Here is a 22,809-nt window from a genome sequence, read left to right as displayed (position 1 = left end):
CTGGAGAATGGCCGGCTCTTGCCAGAGAACTTTAAGAGACAATTGCAATAGACCTTTCCTTTAGCAGCCCCCAAAGTTTCATTCTCGTTGTAAAAAAATCTCCCCAGGTTTTCTGTTTACTTAACATTTTTGTCTCAGTTCTCTGTTTTGGTCACCGTGTCTCCAGAGTACATTTTTTTTCTTGAAGGATAAATTTATTCATTTATTCAATGAATACTTATTGTGCCAGGCATTGTACTTAACAGCATAGCTCCAGAAGCTGCGTGTTAGTTTGATTCCTGCCTTTGCTGGGGAACCTGTCATCTGCTTGTGCAACATCACTCATGGGCCTCATCACATGGGCCAGCACTCTGCTAGAGAGTGTCTCTATGTCTTTGAATTCCTTCACCTGGGAATACAAGTCTTCCCATTCACACACTCTCTCTCATTTGCTATCATCCCCAACTTGTTCATCAGAAGCTTAATTTCTCTACCATAATAAACTCATTTGTTTAATCCTATATCCATATGTCATGTACAGTTCAACAGAAGATGAGATCCATGAAATTAGGGACTGTGATTTATCTACATCCAATTGACCAAAACTTAGCACAACAGCACAAAACACATTGTATACACTCAATAAATGATTGCTTAGTGAGTGGATTGGTTGATGGATGGATGGATGGATGCTTAGTATGTGCCAAGCAGATACTAAGAATTTTATATAAAATAAATAAACCCTGGGGATGTAATGTTCATCATGGTGGAAATAGTTAATACTGTATTGTATATTTGAAAGTTGCTGAGAGTAAATCTTAAAAGTTCTCTTCTCAAGAAAAAAAAAACTTGTAACTATGTGCAGGGTTGGGTGTTAACTAGACTTATTATGGTGATCATTTCACAATATATACAAATATCAAATCATTATGTGGTATACCTGAAACTGATATGTTATATGTCAATTATATCTCAATTAAAACTAATCAATAATTATATTATCCCCTCAGCAATTGTAGGGAGTAGGAATCATTAGTCTCATTTTACAGATGGAAAAAAACTCAGAAATATTTTGATAACTTGCCCAAGATTATTGTTAACAGTAATACTGTTGTTTTGTTTATTAAGGTATAGTTGATTTTCACTATTATATTAGTTTTAGTTGTACAATATAGTGATTCAAAATATTTATAAATTATACTCCATTTGTAGTTATTTTAAAATATTGGCTGTACAATATACCCTAGTAGATTATTTATTTTATACATAGTAGTTTGCATCTCTTAACCCTCTACCTTTCCCCTCCCCCTTCCCTCTCCCCACTGGTAACCACTAGTTTGTTCTCTGTATCTGTTAATCTTTTTTGTTATATTCACTCATTTCTTTTATTTTTTGTATTCCACATATAGGTGATATTATACAGTATTTGTCTTTGTCTGACTTATTTCACTAAGTATAATATCCTCCAGGTCCATCTGTGTTGTTGCAAATGGCAAATTTTCATTCTTTTTTATGACCGAGTAGTATTCCATTGTATATATAAACCACATCTTCTTTATCCATTCATCTGCTGATGGACACTTAGGTTGCTTCCATATCTTGGCTATTGTAAATAATGCTTCTATGAACACTGGGATGAATATATCTTTTTGAGTTGGTGTTTTCGTTTTCTTTGGGTATATACCCAGGACATCAATATTGTTATTACTTGGTATCATGTTAGTCAGAGTTGCATTAATGATTAATAATGATTAGTAATCCTGTTAGCTAGCATCTACTGGATATTTATGCCTTCAGTAAGTATTTTCTTCACATTGTCTTACATAGTCCTCAGATAACTCTGTAGAATAGTGCTATTATTATGTCTATTATATGTATTTTTTAATGCCGCATCCAAAAGTGTCCTATAGGTGCATGACACTCTGAATGAAAGATGTGAAAGCTACCTTTTCACTTATTCACACTTCTTTCTCCATGGCCAACACAGGAGGTAGAGCATACAAAGAACCCCTGCTTCTGCTTTTCTAGGAACAGTATTGCCCAAAGCAAATAAAATCAGTAGATATCTACAGTTGCTCCTTCAGTTCTTCAATACTAGAAAGATAGTCGTCTGGACCACTAAATTGTCATCACTAAATTAGTTTGAATTTATCTCCCAGTAGGGATAGCGGTCAGGATAGGACCACAAGGTTTTGACAAGCTATGATAGTATTAAAAAATACATATATTTCTCTTACACGCCATCTCAGGCAATTAAATAGCTAGTTAAATGTGGTGTTTTTGTGATGAGGACACAACTATGAATCAAGTTCATCTAATGTCGTCATTCCTAATTTTATTTATTTTTATTAAAAATTTTTACTGAGGTATAGATGACATATAACTAATTTTTATATTAGTGTCAGATATACAACATAATGATTTGATATTTATATATACTGAAAAATGGTTACCACAGTAAGTCTAGTGAACATCTGTCCCCTTAAATAGATACATTTTTTTCCCTTGTGATGAGGTCTTTAAAGATTTACTCTTAGACACTTCCAATATGCAATACAGTATTATTAACTATAGTGATCCATTATTCTTATATCGGCTTTCCCAATAGAGACTGATAGCTCTCACAGGATTTCTTCACTTTTTATAAATCTTAATTCTCTCTTCTCTTCCACCTGAATCGTTTCTAAATTTCTATCCTCTGGGTCACTTATTCTCTCTTCCGTCAGATCTACTGATGCTTTCTAATGCATTCTTTATCTCATTCACTGAGTTCTTCAGCTCCAGAATTTCTGTTTGGTTCTTTTTAATAATTCCAATCTCTTTGGTAAAGTACTCCCTCTGTTCATTAATTTTATTCCTGAGTTCATTAACTTGTCTTTCCGAGTTTTCCTGTAGCTTGTTGAATTTCTTCATAACAGCTATTTTTAACTTTTATCAGTTAAGTTGCAATACTTCATGCATTTGAAATTTACCGCTGGAGAATTGCCATTTTCTTTTCGTGATACCGTATTAACGTGATTTTTCATAGTGGTTGATGAAATGTGCCTCTTCTGTTGCATGTGAAATGTCAGATACCTTTCTTATTTACGGAAGGAAGGCTTTGTTTACTTTGATTCTGAGAGTTCAACAATCTAGCAATTGGAAACTTTTCTTTTGCTTTCCAGAAGATGGTGCTATAACACAGGGTTTTGGTTTGTTTTACTGAACAGACTCTCCATGCTACACACTTTCACTTTCCACCTCCTCTGCCAGAGAGGTCGCCCCTGCCACCACCACAATCCCAGCAAGTGGCAGTGTCAGTCTGGGTTGTGAGGCTCCCCTGGCCTGTTCCTCCTTTTCCTCTGCCTCCAAACTCATCTCCATCCTGTTCTGATGGCTTGCTGAGTTCTCCTGTCAGGTGGGCTGCACCTCTACAACTTCTCTATCTCCCATGAGTGCCCAGTTTTGCACTCTCCAGATTACCTTCTTCCTTTTGGTAGCAAGTGGGGGTGGGCAGGCTATGACTCCCTTGGATCCACATCCTCCTCTGAGGTCCTATCCACCTACTTCTCACAGGTGGAAAGGTGGCTTTCCCGGGTGTCTTGGTGTACTGTGCAGAGGCACTTTTGATGGGTTATGGATGTCTGGTTAGTTGTGAATCAAAAAGAAGAGAAAAAGGGAATGACTCTTGCCACCACTATGTCCACATCACTCTCCTCAAAAACTTTGCTTTAAATAAGAGAAATAAGAGTGGCCCTAGGATAACTATAGAAAATAATATTTCTTTTCTATTTATTAAATATTTCACCTTTTTGAAAATATAAATCTAAATGATATATCTTGGTCCTGGTCAGCCTTTATCCTGATGTGGTAATGCTGCAAGGATGGCTGTTTGCCACCTCTAGTGAGACTTGTGAAAAATGATCCTCATCATGTCATGTCTCTGACTGCAGCCCAGGACACAGCTCTTCAGTGGCACAGGCTTGTCTCCAACCAGCTGATGCTGCATCACAACCATGTAGATATACAGAGAATTAAACCTCCTGTAGCTATGGTGCCAATAGACTGGAATATCTGTGGGTACATCCTGTAACAGGGCCAATGTCACAATAGTGACCCCAGCAGGTTTTAGGTTCTCCACTGGACAGGCTCACAACAAAGTTTAATTTGAGTTGAGTTTTATCTATATTGATGCACTCATTATCTTTTGTAACACATTGTTATTCACCACTCTGTGTCCTAGTTTGAATAAGCATCTTCAGGAAGCATATATCTTTTTTTTTTTTTTTTTAAATTTTTGGCTGAGTTGGGTCTTCATTGCTGCGTGCGGGCTTTCTCTAGTTGCAGTGAGTAGGGACTACTCTTCGTTGTGGTGCGTGGGCTTCTCATTGTGGTGGCTTCTCTTGTTGCGGAGCACGGGCTGTAGGTGCACCGGCTTCAGTAGTTGTGGCTCGTGGGTTCTAGAGTGCAGGCTCAGTAGTTGTGGCGCACGGGCTTAGTTGCTCCGTAGCATGCGGGATCTTCCTGGACCAGGGCTCAAACCCGTGTTCCCTGCGTTGGCAGGAGGATTCTTAACCACTGCAACATCAGGGAAGCCCAAATATATCATTTTATGGGATGCTTTAGGCAGGGGTCAGCAAACTTTTTCTGTAGATGGCCAGATAGTACATATTTTAGGCTGTGCAGGCCATATGAGCTCTGCCACAACTACTCAAATGTGCCCTTATAAGTCAAAAGCAGTCATAGACAATAAACCAATGACTGTGGTCCAATAAAACTGAATTTATAAAAACAGACAGCAGGTCAGATTTGGCACGTGGGCCATATTTTGTGGCCTTCTGCTATTAACAGAAACAATTGTAGTTAGATGCAGGGTTCTAGAGCAAACTTGAAGCAGTTCTGAAGAGTATGATATAAAATCCAGTTTGATCCATCTTCAGACTGCTAAAGGTTTCAAATCGTTGGAATCTTTATCCAATTGTTAAACATTCTGAGCCACCTCAGACATTTCACTAAAGCACTGCCATTCTTACTTCTTGCCCAGGAAAATTGTGTGAGAATAGGTGTAGACCTTCTGAAATTTATCTGGTTCCTTTTTTCTTTCCTCTGCATTATCTTTGAGCATAGAAAATGGGCAGAACCTCTAGTTTAAAAATTTTGCCAGAATAAACATCTGATCTGGATACTGCTCCTAACACTTTTCAAATTTCTCTTTCAACTTAAGGGCTCTCATCTGTTCAGTTGGTACATAGTGGGCTTCATGACTATTCTCTTGCCAGCCATGGTGCATAAAATCTCCCAGGCCTCTCAGGAATTAGCCTGAGTGACGGCGAATTGCATTATGAGTGCCTGTAGCCAGTTATAATCTTGAAGGACACTTTGCTCTGAAATGAGTTCTAAGCTGTAAACTCACCCATTTTAAATTTTAGGGTCTTGTTAAATCAGTCAACAATTCCTACCGTAACTGAGTCATCACAAACAAAATTGTCTCGTTATATATGGGATTTTAGAAACTCACACATTAAGAGATTTTGAAATTTACTCCCTGATCAATTTCCCATCCCTTTCCTTAAAATATTCCAAAATAAAACTGACCCCCATTTTGGCTGCTCATTCCCCCCCTCCCCAAAATAGTAAATCTCTTTTAAAAGTGTCTGTGCCACAGTAATTTTAGAGAACTTTGTCATTTAAAAAAATCACCTTTATTCACATAAGCAGTCTAGGCAGAAAGCATGTATTTATCACATCAGAGAAAGTTCTTTCAGATAAGACCTATCTTGAGGCATAGGTTCGGACAAGTATCTAACTTTTGGCAGGCAGCTCATTGGGAACACACACGCTGACCCAGCCCTGCTTTAACGACGTTACAGCACACTCCCGTAACATTTGCAGAAGCATCCTATTGCAGCGTAAAACTGTGGCAAACTCCTGTATGAGTTTTTTATCATATAAGCAGTTCAGAGTTGCTGTCGTAAAATTAACAGTTTCCCTAATAAAACACAGCATCTGCATTTTATATCCACCATGGGTTATGAGCCCCAGCAGATCAGAGAGTTTGAGTTTGCCTTTTCCTCCTCACTAGGTACCAGGTACAGGAAAGCTATTCTGAGTTCCAGATTATATCGATTATAAAGCTATCCACCAGAAGACATTTAGAAATAACCCTCCCTAGGAGACCTTTCACATCAATTGCCTGGCTGATCTTAGGAAAGAATTGTGAGCAACGGATGGCGGAGGCTGATGGTCCATTCGCATTGGCAAACACATCCAGGCTCTCATTTTCTTGGTCAGCCATAAAGCCTTAACATGGAGAAGGAAATAACATGAAATAAAATGAATTCTATGGAATACAAAGTCCATCCCATTAATACTAAAACCCAGCTGGACTGGAGTTTCAAACCCCTTCTTGGTCTTTAGCTTCTGAAATACAGAGCAAACACCAGCTTTGTTGATAGTGACAGTGCCCCAGAGAATAATTTTTTTTGCATAGCGTCAGAGCCAACCTCTGCAAACCATGTCAGCCTACTTTTCCCTCTGCAGTGAATTCTGGGAGACTCTTCTTTCAGTCTCTTAGACCACTAATCTGTTCTTTACTCATGTCAGCTTTGCAATTCAATTCATCTACTGTTTTCTTTTTAATTTCCAAGGTCTCTGTCTCAATTTATAACATCTATGAATTCTCTTTTGTTAATGTTTTTTTGTTTGTTTGTTTCCCCCATTAACTCTGCTTCCTTGAATATTTCCTTTGTCTTCATCTTATCAGTGCCTCTGTTTCACACTATTAGCCTTCTTGAAATTTTGAAGATTTAGAACTCTGTGTTCGTATTTTGAGTTGAGGGGTTAGACGTAAAACACGGTTGGTCACGAGTCTATTTTCATTCCCCAAAGAGAGTTCTCATTCCGCTGCTGTGGCTAGAAGTCCTGATCATGGACTAGTGGTGTTTGTTGAGAGGAGGGGCTGGGGATGAGGTTGGGCAGAGTGGGCAGGAGGTCAAGTGAGTAGAGTGGCACTCTCCATTCTTCCTGTCAACCAAATGCTTCTCTGGGAATCTCTATGTCAGAACTTTCTCTACAGCAGTTCTTGCCTTGGCTTTAATCTAGGGGTAAAGCCTGGTGTCTACTGCTCCTTTTCCATTTTTAATTCCCAGCTGTCACCCAAAGGTAGAGCCTTATCTCCACCTCTGCTCTGCCTATTGGTCCAGCCCAGTCTCCCCAGGGATTTCGCTGGCGGGCAGTGTAAGTGGAGAAGCAGCAGCCCCCAACTAGCTCAGCTATTTTGAAGGAAGACCTTTAATGAATTACCCCAATGGTTGCCTTGTTTGCATTTGTTGACTCTGACTTTAAAATTTCTCTGGATCTCTTTGGAGAGGAAAGAATCCCATCTGAGATACTTTTCTCCAGCCTGTATTTTGGGTTGTATTCTTTTAGCTCTGATTCATAATTGCAATGCCTCAAGACTTCTGCTCTACTGACAGCAGACTTTCATTTTTTTCCCCATCACTGTTGGAAATTATATCTTTTAAAATACATGTTTCAGATCTGTCAGTGAACTTTGGGACAGAAGAGGAAAGAGGTGCAAGTGCTGAATCCTTCAACTTACAGCAGTAGTTTGAAGAGGTTATTTAACCTTGTTAACAAGAGGCAAATCTTGGTAAAGATGTATGGGTTTGCTTTATCATTTACTCTCTGTCTGTCTCTTTCTGTGTGTGTGTGTGTTTGTATGTGTATGTATGTGTATACATATATACATATATGTATATTTTTCCAAGCCTTAAATGATCTTTTAAAGTATTATGATCAATTTTATAGATGAAAAATTCAGTTGAGGCTTAAGAACAATTAACTTGATATAATTTCAAACAATAGGTATCTTCGTACTACACCTGATCTAGTACATCATTTTATCTAATTTTTTATACTTTTAAGTGATTTGCCCCATCTAGACTTTGAACTGTATCATTTCAGGATAATCGTTTATTCATCTCTGTCACTAGTGCCTAGTAGTGGATGACATATACAGTAGGCAATCAAGGCATGTTTGCTAAAATCAGTTGAAGTGAAAGAACCAGGACTCTAATCCAAGTTTGTCTGACTTCAGAGTATACATTGTTTTCACCACATTCTCCATCAGAGCTGAAAACTGCTCTAATTCTTTAGAGTTAAGACATCACTCCCTCCCAATGCAATGTAAGGAAACTGCATACTCTTGCAATCCCCTTCCTCTAGCTTGACACATTTCCCCAACTGATCACTTGCGTATTCAGTAACTATTCTCTACAGAAGTCTCTAGCAATGAGTTTTAGAGACTAGAACCCTAGAGAAGACAAGCAACATGTCTCCGTTTTGCTAGTTGCTTCCCTGGTGGTCCACAAACTTAGGATAACATACAAGTTGGAAAATTAACTGCATGTGAAAATAAAATATAATGTCAGGAGTAACAGCTTTGGAGACAAACAGAAGCAATCAATTAAAGCTGAGGCTGCACCAGTGCTGGAATTCAACAGTGTCTGATCATGATTAGCAAACAGCACTTAAAGGGTATCAGTTCACATAGATCCATTTGGGCAAGTGCTTTTGCTTTGGTTTAAGAAGAGAAAGGAGGCTGCACATGCAGGTTTACATGAATACATAAAGGTTTAAAAAGGGCTAATGGAAGCAACTTCAAGTATCTTCCCAAGACTGAGTCCATGGGCTCAGTTCTAAGTCTTACAGAGGCTAAAAGATCTCTTTTTACGAGGAACACTTTCAGACTTTCAGGCATGAGTAGGGTTACTTGGATTTCCAGACCACAGATGAAGTGCAACACAGAGTGAGTACGATGAGCATGGTCCTCGTTTCTGCTCAGAATCCATTAACTATCATGATTCTAGTCCTGTGAATTAGTGCATTGATGATGGGGGCCACAGAGTAGTGACAGGACACCCATGGAGACCAGGAGGTCCAGCAGGAGGTGGTGTAAGCCCATTGGAAACTTGTGAAGAAAAACAGCAGTACCTAGACCACATTTGTAATAATTGTGAGACAAATGACATACCTTGTAGGAATCCCTCAGAACTTTTGTGGGAGGGGGGGTGCTGCAGAAATTGACTTCACAGGGGACCAAGAAATAAGTTAATAAGCCAAAATAATTTGAGAATTAATATGAACATGACCTCACTTTTACCCACAGCTCTTGGCATCTGTGAAGATTCTGATTTTATTTCCTTTATTTTTAACCATTTCCTTAATTCCTAATATCATGTATGTTTAGGCATACTATCATAGCTTATTTCATAAAATAGTCTCTGAAATCTCACTGCCCAGTCTGGATACCCAGTTTTGTCATTTGCTAGTTGTGTTACTGCCCTACATTTACTCCTTAACCTTTGTTTGCTCACTATACAATCTGCAAAACAGTACCTCCTTCAAAGCATCATTGTGAGTATTAAATGAAATAATGGATTCAAACATAGCATAGGGCTCAGCCTCCTATAAGCATTAGTTCATGTTAGCTGTGTGGTTACTGTCATTAGTATCATCATCATCATCATTATTATTGAGTTCATCTTCATTTGGGGCATTAGACCTACTCATCTCACTGTCATTTTCATTTTCTCAACATGTTTTTTTTTTCATCATAGACTTCTTGGCTTTCTGAATAGTCATCTGCATGCAACGACTTGACTCTCGCTGTGAATTTTCCCTTTTCCTTTCAGCAGATAGTGGTGTTTGTTGACTTATTTATTCCTTCATTATTCACTAAATCACTTAGTCAACCACTGTTTAGTATGCCTACTGTATGTTAAGCAGAATTCTAGGAACTACGCATATGGCACGGGAATCATGTATACAGCATTAAGCTGCCCTCAGGGAGCTTATATTATCATGGAGGAGATAGACAATAAGATAAATAAATATGTAATGTAATGTCAGGTCAATGCAAGGGCTATGAAGAAAAATAAAGTAGGGCAAATGAAGAGAGAGTGACAGGTGATGTAAGTTAAAATAGAGAAATCAGGAAAGGTACCTCTTTATTTGTAACAGAGCACGAGGGTGTTCAAGCTCAAGGGCACTGATGAAAGCAATAGAGTTCTTGGAGGTAAGCAATTAAGAGGAGTCTCCTTGATAGGAACAAGGAAAATGGTAAAGCAGCTAGAAGTATAACAGAGAGAACCAGAGAACAAGATAGCTAAGAAGAGCTCTCCTGGGGTAAATCAAGCCTCAAGGACTACCTCTGCAATGGGGCCCAACTCTAATTGAATCAGACGGTGGAGCAATTTATGACCCAAGGTGTTGTCAAAAACAATAGAGAAATCAGCCGGCAAATAGTGGAGGCTAACAGCTTGGTGTGATAACCAGCCTGAAGCTTAACAGGGTGTTCAGGGAAAGAAACAGTCAAAGAGAACCAGCTAAAGCCATATTCATCCCTGGGGAAGGAGGTCAGTGAAACTATGCACATGCCCAAGGCTGCACCCTTTAGGGAGTGACATCTGAGCATGCACACTACATGGGAAATAGACTTCACTGAACTAGCCCAGCCATGTCACTAAATTAATAAGCAAGAAAACAATAAGAATACCAAAGAAAATAGGGAGGAGACAGATTTGTATTCATGTTTGCAACAATATGTTATTGAAAATGTCTGGTTTTCAACAAAAAAGGATAAGACAAAAATAAACAGGAAAGTGTTGCCCGGAAACAGAAAAAATGAGTAGACAACAGAAATTGCCTTTGAGGGCTTCAAAGCAGCCATTATAAACATCAGAGCTAAAAGAAGCATGTTATAGAAGTAAAAAAAAAAATGATGACAATGTCTCACCAAATAGAGAATATCAATGGAAATTCTGGAGTTGAAAAGTACAATAACTGAAATTAAAATTCACTGAATTGGTTCAACAGATTTGAGCTGGCAGAAGAAAGAATTAGCAAACACAAAGATAAACTGATAGAGGCTGTGTAATCTGAAGAATGGAAGGAAAGAAGACAAAAACTATAGTTTTTGTATCCCTTTGTATCTTCGGGTTCCACATCCTCAGATTCAACAACCGCATATCAAATTTCGAAGCTGGTTGAATCTGCATATGCAGAACCCCCAGATACGGAGGGCTGACTCTATTCCACCATTCTATATAAGAGATTTGAACATTACTGGATTTTGGTATCTGCAGGGGTTCTGGAACCAATGATAATCTCAAGACATATAGAAAAAGCATTTCACAATATTCAACATGCTTTCATGAGAAAAAATTTAACTAGAAATAGAAGGTATTTCCTCTCTCTGATAAAAGGCATCTACAAAAGTCTCACAGCTAATATACTCAATGGTGAAGCTGAAGACTTTCCCTTTAAGGTCAGGAGCAAAACATGGATGACCACTCTCATCACCTGTATTCAACATTGTACTGGAGGTTCTAGACTGAGCAGTTAGACAAGAAGGAGAACTAAAAGACACACAGATTACAAAGAAAGAAGTAAAACCACCTCTCGTTTCAAGTGGCATTATATTTAATATAGAAAATCCTAAGGAATCACTAATTAATGAGTTAAGCAAGGTTACAGAATATAAGATCAACCTATAAAAATCAATTGTATTTCAATAGCAGCAATGAATAATCTGAGAATGAAATTTTAAAAAAACAATTTTACTTAATAGCATCAAAAGGAATAAAAGAATAAAATACTTAGATGTAAAATTAACAAAAGAATTGCAAAACTTGTACTGCCAAAACTACAAAATACCATTGAAAGAAATTAGAAGAAAACTAATAAAATGTAAATATGTTCGTGGATCAGAGACCTAGTATTGTTAAGATGATAATACTCCCCAAACTGATCTATGGAGTCAATGTCATCTTTATCAAAATCCCAGCTGGCTTCTTTGCAGAAAAGTCATCACGGGACTGTGGAGTAGAGAACAGATGGGAGAAGGCAAGAGTGGAGGTGGGAAACCCAGTTTACAGGTTATGCCACTCATCTAAGTGAAAGACGGTGATAGTCTGTATTAAGCTTAGGGTGGTGAGGGACTTCCCTGGTGGTCCAGCGGTTAAGACTCCACGCTTAAAATGCAGAGGGCGCAGTTTCGATCGCTAGTCAGGGAACCAAGGTCCCACATGCCGCAGGGCACAGCCAAAAAAAAAAAGAAAGCTTACGGTGGTGGAGATAGAGAAATGTGACTAGATTCAAGACATATTTGTGGGTAAAATATGAAAAAATATGAAAGTAAACATAGGGATAAATAACATGTCTGTAAATGTATATGCTCTTGGAATAATTTCCTCTAATGAGCCCTTCAGAGAATAACTGCCAGATAAATCTAAATAAATAATGAGAATCTGCTCATTGACTAAGATGCAATGTTATTCTTCAGTGAGTGTTCTGCAGAAAAATCAACATCTTTCTTGATTGTTCTTGGCAACTTCTCAGAAATTCTCATTTAATTGTTTTATTGTGGAGCAGGAAATCTTGCTGTATCTTTCAAAATCTCCTTCCCCAACTCAAAGCCTCTGGCAGAGAATTAGGGGGTGGGAAGCAGCACAGGTTCTCAGGATTCCTAATAAAAATAGAAAGCCATTAATGTCAGAATAGATGTTTAAAGCTACTACATTATTAACTTAAATGAAGGTCTGAACTTTTTTTCTAATTTCCATTTTATTGAGGCATAATTGACATATAAAGTTGTAAGATAAATTGTACATCATAGTGATTTGATATATGTAAACACTGTGAAAGGATTCTCCTCATCTAGTTAATTAACACATCCATATCCATCACCTCACATATTTATCTTTTCTTTTTTGGGGGGTGAACATTTAAGTTCTACTCTCTTAGCAAATTTCAATTATACAGTACAGTTTTATCAACTATAGTCTGAACTTTTAAGCAATTTTTTTCTATCTCTCATCTTCAAGATACTACAACAGATAGCAAGCAAGAGACAAATACAAAAGTTGTGGTTTTCTTGTAAATATGAGTTCATTCTCAGGTTGCTAAATCAAAGAGATTAAACCTACTGATGTCTATTTAATCATTAAACTAAGTAACGGGATATTTTACTTTTAGCCTTATAGTCTATACTTCAGGTATCAGCTTTAGCTCCATCAGCAAAATTTATCCTTTTAATTTATGACTTTCATTCTAATTATTAATTTCTTTACACAATGTGTTTAACTGCATTTTTGTACCTGGGATTATCTCATTTGAAACTCATTTTATCAAATATTTTAACATCTAATTTTGTGTGTGCTTTCAGAATTAGATAGCCTAGAAGGAAAATGCTTTGCTGAGCCAACTATAAAAATACTATTTTAAAAAATTCTATACTAGCAGATGCACTTGACATGGCTTTTTAGAATTTTTAATTGACTATGGTTACCCTAGGACTTTATATTCATTGAAGTCAAAGCCCATATTTTAGTTACCTTGTTATTAGGAGGTAGTGCCTTGTTCTCTTTTGTTTTGTACACATAGTTCTGCTAAATAGGTGCTGAATTCAATACTAATATCAAAACTAATATATTTTTATATTTAGCATTTATGCTGTAACAGTATTAAAATGTAAGAGTTTTTAATGTGATAAGCTCTGCAAAGTATTTGTAGAAATTTCAGGATCTGAAAATCAGATATCTTTAGGACAGATAAATTTTTTGTTCTAATAAGAGTTTAATTTATCTCTAGGTAAGTAAAAATCAGGGAAAGGGCTGATTAATAAAGTTAAGGAAAGAAAAGATCAAGTACTTACAGGAAACCATCTGTGGAAATGTTTTTAAATCAAGTACATTATATATAATGGCAATATATACCCATTTACGCAGACTCCAGATATAACCAAGCAAGTATGACAGGCCATTATGCTGGGTGTAATGAGACTCCACCTATTCAGATAATCATCCTTTTGCTTAAATCACACTACATATCTTTCCTTGACAACGAAATTAGGTTAGAGGGGAAAGAGAACATTAACAGTTACTATGTGCTGACCATGGGGCTTGGTCCCAGTTTCATAAATTTATTTCAGACATTAGAGCACCAAAAACTCCAGTGCTTTTTCTCAGTGATACTATCTGTAATTAAGTAATAGCAAAACAGAGAACTCCAAAGATGCCAGGCCAAATTATTACCACAAATAAAAAATAAAACATCCAGATTTATAGGAGAAAACTGAGATAGTGGTACAAAGAAACAGAGATGATAAATGTTAATAATTACCCACAAATACTGCAACTACTACTGTTTGTGCACCCCATAGCACAGTGTGTGCACCGAGCCCTTAATTTTCCAACCTGGTAGTATTTCAAGGAGGTATTTTTGTTGCATGTTCTTATCTTAATATTCCCCTGTGCAAAATGGTTAAGCTTTGGATGCAGCTCTGTGAATTCAGTGAGTCAACATTTCCAGTGTGATTTGGTCTCAGAGAAGCAGGTATTGCAGAATATGATAAGCTACACTGTAGATACAGACACATAATGGATGGGTGCATGAATATTTAGACAGATAGAAGCCACCATTTCTTGAGTACTTCCTATGCACCAGACACTGCACTAAGTACTTTACATAATTACTCCTCACAACAGAACTATTTCCCCATTTACTTCATTATAAAGCAGAAACTAACACACCACTGTAAAGCAATTATACTCCAATAAAGATGTTAAAAACAAAACAAAACAAAACTATTTCCCTGTTTAAGAAGTGTTCAAACAGCAAGGTTTATTATTGTACCAAGGTTAAATGAGGGCTAGGAATCCAACCCAGGCTTGTCTGTTTCTAAACCATGTGGTTTATAGAAATCATTACATCATGCTCTGTCTTATAATATTAACAATTGTGTAGGAAATGTTTACTGGGTGCCAGTGTGTTTACCCTTTGAATACATGGTGTGTGTTTCAAATACATGAGCTCATCTCAGCTGAGGATTATTTTACACATGAGGCTCAGAAAAGCCAAATATTAAATCGTCTAATGACTACTAAACCTTGGAGTCCTTTGTTGAGCGTCCAAATTCAATCACTTGGAAAATATGTCTTTCCTCTTAAGCGTTTCTATAATCAATGCTTAGGAAGGAAGAAGCAATATCTTTTGTTTTTAACTTTTAGATGAGGCAACTGAATCACAAAGAATTCAGTGACTTGCAAAGTCTCCTTTGCCAGTCAGTGGTAAAGTGAAAATTATAGCTCCTGGATCTGAATCATGCTGTTTCTCTGGACTGCTCCTCACCTGAAAAGGCTACAATCAGCCTTTGTTATTCCACTGCCCATGAAGCTCCTATGACTTTCACGTTGCTTTTGTCCTCTTGGTGGTCTCCAGGGAGACCAGGAGGCTGCTGCCTGGAGAAATAGTGCCTCTCTTCTAATATACAATAAGACCTTGATGGGTCTTTTGGCAGCGTGAGTTTTTTCTATGTGTGGGGCATATGTGTGTCTTTTGTTTTTACTAAAAGACACTTTGGAGGGATAATATGCTGGCTGGACTTCAGTTTTAAAAATAAGTTTTTCAGCTTGTAATCTAAATGACTCACCAAAGATATGAAAACCTAATAAAAAATTGATGATAAAGGACTCATAAGCAGCGCCTGTCCTGTATATACATGTGAGGCCCCAAGGGGAGAACCAAAGCTTTGCAAAGCAAGACCTACCAAAAATTCAGCCTCTTCTGCAAACAGAAGTGCCTATACTGTAAGAACACAAGACCTGCTTCCTGACTGGCCTTGGCAGAGGAGGGCATGCATTCTTATTACCATGACACTGGTTAATGTGGGCTGTTAGCTCTTACAGGGGGCAAGGTAAGGGCCAAGCCCTGTACTGAGCCAAATGGCCAGTATGGACAAGAAAGACAGAACAGCTAAGGAAACTTACACAATCCTTGTTCCTAGGAGGTTTAGTAAAAATAGCACATATTTAAGCAGGTAACCTGAATTAGTTACCTTTCTTGATCAGTAAAATTTTGGTAAAAATAATAACAACTACAATGATGACCTTACTGGGCTGTTGGGAAAATGTAAAGAAACTGTATGTGTATGTGGTATGTATTTTATATACATAAATATTTTACAAATACTATATACATATGAAGCATTTAACAGTATTTATGCATTCATTCATTCATTCAAACACACAATAAATGCTGGATACCTAGGTTCTTTTTGTTCTGCTCTCTTGTCTTATCTCAACCTGAGTTTTGGCCCAATGCTTGAGATGCCTCTGAAATCCATTTTTCTATTTTGATTTGGGTTTAAAATACATTTTGATGGTTTAATGGTTCTGAAGAACCCAGGGGCAGGACAGGAATAAAGACACAGATGTAGAGAATGGACTTGAGGACATAGGGAGGGGGAAGGGTAAGCTGGGACAAAGTGAGAGAGTGGCATGGACATATATACACTACCAAATGTAAATAGATAGCTAGTGGGAAGCAGCCGCCTAGCACAGGGAGATCAGCTCGGTGCTTTGTGACCACCTAGAGGGGTGGGATAGGGAGGGTGGGAGGGAGACACAAGAGGGAGGAGATATGAGGGTATATGTATATATAGCTGATTCACTTTGTTATAAAGGAGAAACTAACACACAATTGTAAAGCAATTATACTCCAATAAAGATGTTAAAAAAAATAAATTAAAAGCCAACATGCTCCTCCCTCCCCATTGCTGCAAAAGTGCCAGTACAGGCTGATTCAGCCCAAGTAGAGATAACCCTGGAATATTACCTCAGCACCAGAGGGAAGTTGTGTCTGTGAGATCAGCATTCTGGCCTGATCACGAATGGATTTTTCAAGAGGGTGTGGAGATAAAGGAACCCTCCTACACTGTTGGTGGGAATGTGAATCGGTGCAGCCACTATGGAGAACAGTATGGAGGTTCCTTAAAAACTAAAAACAGAGCTACCATATGATCCTGCAATCCCACTCCTGGGCATATACCCTGAGAAAACTCTAATTCAAAAAGGTACATGCACTCCAATGTTCATAGCAGCACTATTTAAAATAAAGACACGGAAGCAACCTAAATGTCCATCAACAGATGAATGGATAAAGAAGATGTGGTATATATATGTAATGGAACATTACTCAGCCATAATAAAAAATGAAATAATGATATTTGCAGCAACATGAATGGACCTAGAGATTATCATATTAAGTGAAGTAAGTCAGACAGAGAAAGACAAATATCATGTGATATCACATATGTGGAATCTTAAAAAAAAATGATACAAATGAACTGATTTACAAAGCAGAAATAGACTCACAGACATAGAAAACAAACTTATGATTACCAAAGGGGTTAGCAGGTACGGGGGGAGATAAATTAGGAGTTTGAGATTAACATATACATACTACTATATATAAAAGTGGTAAACAACAAGGACCTACTGTACAGCACAGGGAATTATATCCAATATCTTGTAATAACCTATAATGGAAAATAATCTGAAAAAGAATATATATATGTATAACTGAATCACTTTGTACACTTGAAACTAACACAACATTGTAAATTAACTATACTCCAATTTAAAAAGAATGGACTTTTCCAAAGGTTAATAAATAAATAAATAAATAATAAAATACATTTTGATGGTTTAAAGAAATTATCATTTCTCTCTTCTGCTAGAAGAACAATGACTTAGATGTTTCTATTAAATCTAAGTAACTGGCTTCTCAAAACTGTAAACAGTTGGAATCAGAGCGTTTCAGGAGAAAGAAAAAGAGATGAGTGAAAAAGCATTCCCCTGAATGCATGCTGCTCTCTTAAAACTCAATGTTTTTCTCCTGCGACCCTCTCTGTTCACCAGCCCACAACATTCCCTCATCTCAGTGGATATTTAACAGCCGAGCTGAGTTGGTTATCTTTATGTTAGGGTCTGCTGTATTTCCCAGATTAGAGTTATCTATAATTTGCGTCTCACAGTGCCTGAAATGGTACCTCCAGACACTCTCCCCCTTGTTCTCTGCCTCAGTGTCTTTACAAAGGCTGTCCTCTCTGTCTCAAGCTCTTGAATACACACCCTGCAACACTGCCAGCTACCTCCTAGGGACCACCCCTCCCCCTAGACTCTGCACAATCCCACCTCTTAGTTAAGTCCTGGGCAGTCTTCAGATTTCAGCCAGCTGCTTAGGAGAGTTGGGTCCCCTTGTTATACATTCTAAAAACAAAAACTGTACATTTTCTCTAACTGGTCACAGGTTGCAATTATATGTGTGTGTGTGTGTTTATTTGATAAACATCTGTCTTGTCCTCAGCACCATAAGCTACAGAATAATAAAGACTTTGTTTTCTTCTCCTTATATCACTGTACTAAGTACAGTGCCAGGCACATGGTAGGCATGCATGCATTTGTTGAGTGAATAAAGTATTGGTAATGACCCACCAAAAAAAATTGTTCTTATAAATATTCCTAAGCCTCAAATCCACGTAGGGTGATGCTAAAATGTCCCTGTAAAAGGGGAATTCACTGGAATAGTGAGTAGAACAGCCAGGGTCTTGGGAAAAATCAAGAATGCTTTTTCAGATACCTTATAGTCAATCCTTAGATTAAACCTAATTCACATACTATGTATGGTGGCAGCATGAATACAACATCCAGGATAATATGAGTTGTGCTTTCTGTTCCACGACTGTGTACCCTGCCCTTCTGAACAACACCAGGCACACAGGAAGGGAAGGGCATCAACCTCTGTAGCTCTCCTGTGATGTGCCAGTTATTTTACCTGTGCCATTTCCTTGAAGGGAAGGATGCAATTCTGTTTATTCCATGTTGCCTAAGGCACCTGTGTCAGTCTAGAACATATAGCAAGCGTTGTATTAACTATTAATGCTTGTTTAAAAAACTGCATGAATGAAAAGGGGGATGCAGGCAACCATAGACAAGCAAAAACAATGGTTACTTATGGGGACATGTTCTATATACATGTGATTTAGGAGAGAGAACTGTAGCTGGAATAAAATTCTGAAAATTAAAAAAAATACATTTGGTTAGTGCTACAGTAGAAAGTGTTGAAGTAAAAGGCAATTAAGAGTGTGTTTATCACTGAGATGAGTTCTTAGCTAACTGTGAAAAGATAAGATAACCAAATTTGAATAGGTAAGAATAAGGAGATGCTTGTTATGTGGTACCTACCTCCAAAGACATTGCCTAAGAAATCTGCTTGGCTTCAGCATAGGTAAGCCCTCTAGATTTTGTTTGTGTGTTCACGATGGAAAATTCCAAATAAGTACAAAAGTAGAAAGAATAATACAATAAATACATGCACCCATGGCTCAAATAAGTACAAAAGTAGAAAGAATAATACAATAAATCCATGCACCCATGGCTCAAACTTCAATTGTTTCTGTTTAAGATTTTTTTGATGTGGACCATTTTTAAAGTCTTTATTGAATTTGTTACAATATTGCTTCTGTTTTATGTTTTGTTATTTTGGCCGAGAGGCATGTGGGATCTTAGCTCCCCAACCAGGGATCAGACACGCACCGCCTGCACTGGAAGGCGAATTCTTAACCACTGGACTGCCAAGGAAGCCCCTCAATTATTTTAAACACATGAAAAATCTTTCATTTATACCCCCACCATTTCTCCCATAACACTAGATTATTTTGAAGCAAATCACTGGTATTATAATATTTCCTCAATGAATGTGCCAATCCTAAAATATAATGACTCTTCTTTTTAACATAACCACAATACCATTGTTATACTTAAAAATTATAATTCCTTAGTGTCTTAGTATCACAATATATCACATAAATGTTTTTATTGTTTATTGGTTGGTTGGTTGTTTTTGTGTTGTTGTTACTTGTTTGTTTTTACAGTTGGCTTGTTAGAATCAGAAGCCAAACAATTCATATCTTGTATTGGTTGATATATCCCTTATGTCTCTTTTAATCAATAGTTCCCCCTCCTTTGTAATTTTATTTGTATTTGTATTTTGTTTCTTTTGAAGAAAGTGGGTCATTTGTAGAGTCTTCCACGTACTGGATTTCACTGATATGTCACCAGAGTGTTGTTTAACATGCTTTTCTGTCCCTTGTGTTTCCTGTACAGTTGTAGTTAGAGGCTTGATAGATTCATTTTTGATGTTTGGCAAGAATACTTCATAGCTGGTATTTTGTACTTCCTTTTGCATCACTTTAGGGGTCACACAGTATCTGATTGTATCTCTTTTTTTTGTTGTGTTAAAATTGATCAGTAGATTCAAGTGTTGCCAACCTGAGCAGTCCACTATAAAGTTTTTTATTAGTTTTAACCAAATAATTTTAATAGCCTTTGATACTCTTTGCCTAGATGCAGTTTTCATTAGGGGTTGTGAAATGTTGGTATTCCTTTTTTTAAAAATATCCTCCCTTTTTAAAAAAAAATTATTTATTTATTTTTATTTATTTTTGGTTGTGTTGGGTCTTCGTTTCTGTGCGAGGGCTTTCTCTAGTTGCGGCAAGCGGGGGCCACTCTTCATCGCAGTGCGCGGGCCTCTCACTATTGCGGCCTCTCTTGTTGCGGAGCACAGGCTCCAGATGTGCAGGCTCAGTAGTTGTGGCTCACGGGCCTAGTTGCTCCGCGGCATGTGGGATCTTCCCAGACCAGGGCTCAAACCCGTGTCCCCTGCATTGGCAGGCAGATTCTCAACCACTGCGCCACCAGGGAAGCCCCCAAAATGTTGGTATTCTAATTCTTGCATTTTTTCTGCATTTATCATTTAGAATTCTTTTATAAAGAACATTTTCTTATCAATGGAATATGAATATGTATGTATATTTAGTCTTCATTATAGTTTGTATACAAATTACAGGATAAATGCTTTTCCTTTGTTTACTAGTTTTCAGAATGAATTGGTTCCCTAGCATCTAATAGTGATCACAAGTTTGTTTTTCTTCAAAGCATTTTGAACTCATGGATTAAGCACGTTCAATACACTTCAATTCACTGTAGTTATTATCCCTATTGATGGTTCAATTATCCATTTTTTTTTTAAATAAAATTTTATTTATTTATTTATTTATTTATTTATGGCTGTGTTGGGTCTTCGTTTCTGTGCGAGGGCTTTCTCCAGTTGTGGCGAGCGGGGGCCACTCTTCATCGCGGTGTGCGGACCTCTCACTGTCGCGGCCTCTCCCGTTGAGGAGCACAGGCTCCAGACGCGCAGGCTCAGTAATTGGGGCTCACGGGCCCAGTTGCTCCGCGGCATGTGGGATCCTCCCAGACCAGGGCTCGAACCCGTGTCCCCTGCATTGGCAGGCAGATTCTTAACCGCTGTGCCACCAGGGAAGCCCTCAATTACCCATTTTTGAGACAAGTAGAAGCCAATTCATGTTGCCTCTTGAGTCCTTTTGATATGGCTCCAGTGACTTTCAATAATCTCCTTACTTTCAATGTTGAGATTTCAGGCTAATTTTGTACATTTGCTGCCACAGACCTGGAGTCAGCTATCTCTTCAAAGAACTCTTGTTCCTTTTATGTAAATGAGTGTTCAGGGACCGCAGTCTGGATGCTTGGGATGATCTTTGCTCTGGGTTAGTAATTTTTTCTAGTCCTTTTCAGTGGACAAACTTAGAAAATATGTAACTTTTGAAGAGAAAACTCATCAGGTTTTTATAAAGTTCGTATTTCCAATTCAAATTTAGGCCTATGGGTTTTTACACAGTTTCTTTGATTTTATATTTGTATCTCTTTCCTCTTATACTGAAAATATTGAGTCAACAGCATTAACATAATTACTTACTTGCTTTATCCATATATATATATATATACACACACACATATGTGTGCATGCATACACACCCCTATTATACACACATTGGTTTAGAAAACAAATCTCAATAACATTAACACTATGATTACTAAAAACAGCTAAATTTTGTTGTTCTTTTTGTCCATAGGATCTATTCCACAAAGGATGTACTGTCAAATTACTGTGTTTTACAATCAATGAAATAATTTTTCTCTCATTGATAAAACCACCAACTCAATACAGAGTTAGTTTCATTTTTGTCATTTTGCCTTTTATTACTTAGACTTAATTTTGTTAATAATAATGTAAAGAATATACATGATTCCAAATCAAATCTACTAAATAAGATACATGCAAAGAAGTCTAGCTTCCGTCTTTACCCCTTCCAATCTATTTTCTTCCTCCCCCTAGAGATAACTATTCTTAGGTTTATCCTTCCACTGGTTTTTAAATATAAACAAATGTAGGTATACATTTGTATCCTCTCCTTTCTTAGGTAGAAGTTAGCGTAGTTTGCAAGCTTGTCTCCAGAGTGCTTTTTTCATTAAATAAAAAACCCTAGAGATCCCTTTATAGTGATATACAGAGAGCTTTTGCATCTTCCTTATGCGGCATGGTCCTCCAGTGTCCTGACCTACTAGGGCTTATTCCTCTACTAGTCTACATTTGGCTGGTCTCTAGGCTTTTACTTATCAGAAACAGTGCTGCAATAAATAGTCTAGAACATATATCTTTTCATATTTTTACTATTGTATTTTCTGGATAGATTATTAAAAATGAGATGGCTGAGTTAAAGGGTAAATGCATATGTAATTTAGCTAAATATCACCAATAATGAATGAGAGTTTTTCCTTTCTCTCAGCCTTGCTGACAATGCATGCTGTCATACTTGGATTTTTGCCAATCTGGTATGTGAGAAATGATATCTCAGTGAAATTTTAATTTACATATCTCATATTCTGAGTGAGGTTGATCATCTTTTCTCACACTTCAGGACCATTTGCATTACTTTTATTTTTTTCTAAAGATTTGTTGAAATTTTTCTTCTCTATTTCTAGAAGTCCTTTATACATGAGGTGATATAAGTTGAAGTGTTTTTCCAAGTCAGCCATTTGTCTTTTTACTTGCCTTATCATGTAAAAGTTGTTTCTGGAATTTGAG

General features: G+C 37.4%; 1 protein-coding gene across 3 annotated transcripts in view; it reads right to left on the bottom strand.

Moving 5' to 3' along the window:
• Positions 1-22,809, bottom strand: part of GPR141 (G protein-coupled receptor 141) — a 188,099-nt gene that overhangs the window by 61,467 nt on the left and 103,823 nt on the right. The window contains exon 3 of one of the 3 annotated variants that reach the window (XR_014266433.1): positions 7,496-12,487. The exons of the other annotated variants lie outside the window; for them this stretch is intronic. The gene's annotated coding sequence lies outside the window, so the exon portion shown is untranslated. Of the gene's footprint in view, positions 1-7,495; positions 12,488-22,809 lie in introns of those variants that run through there. 3 annotated transcript variants of the gene reach the window in all.

Source organism: Balaenoptera physalus, assembly GCF_965194825.1.
Source record: "Balaenoptera physalus genome assembly, chromosome: 8".
Taxonomy (NCBI): domain Eukaryota; kingdom Metazoa; phylum Chordata; class Mammalia; order Artiodactyla; family Balaenopteridae; genus Balaenoptera; species Balaenoptera physalus.
Note: the sequence above shows the minus strand (reverse complement) of the source record. Positions and strands in the feature narration are given on the sequence as shown.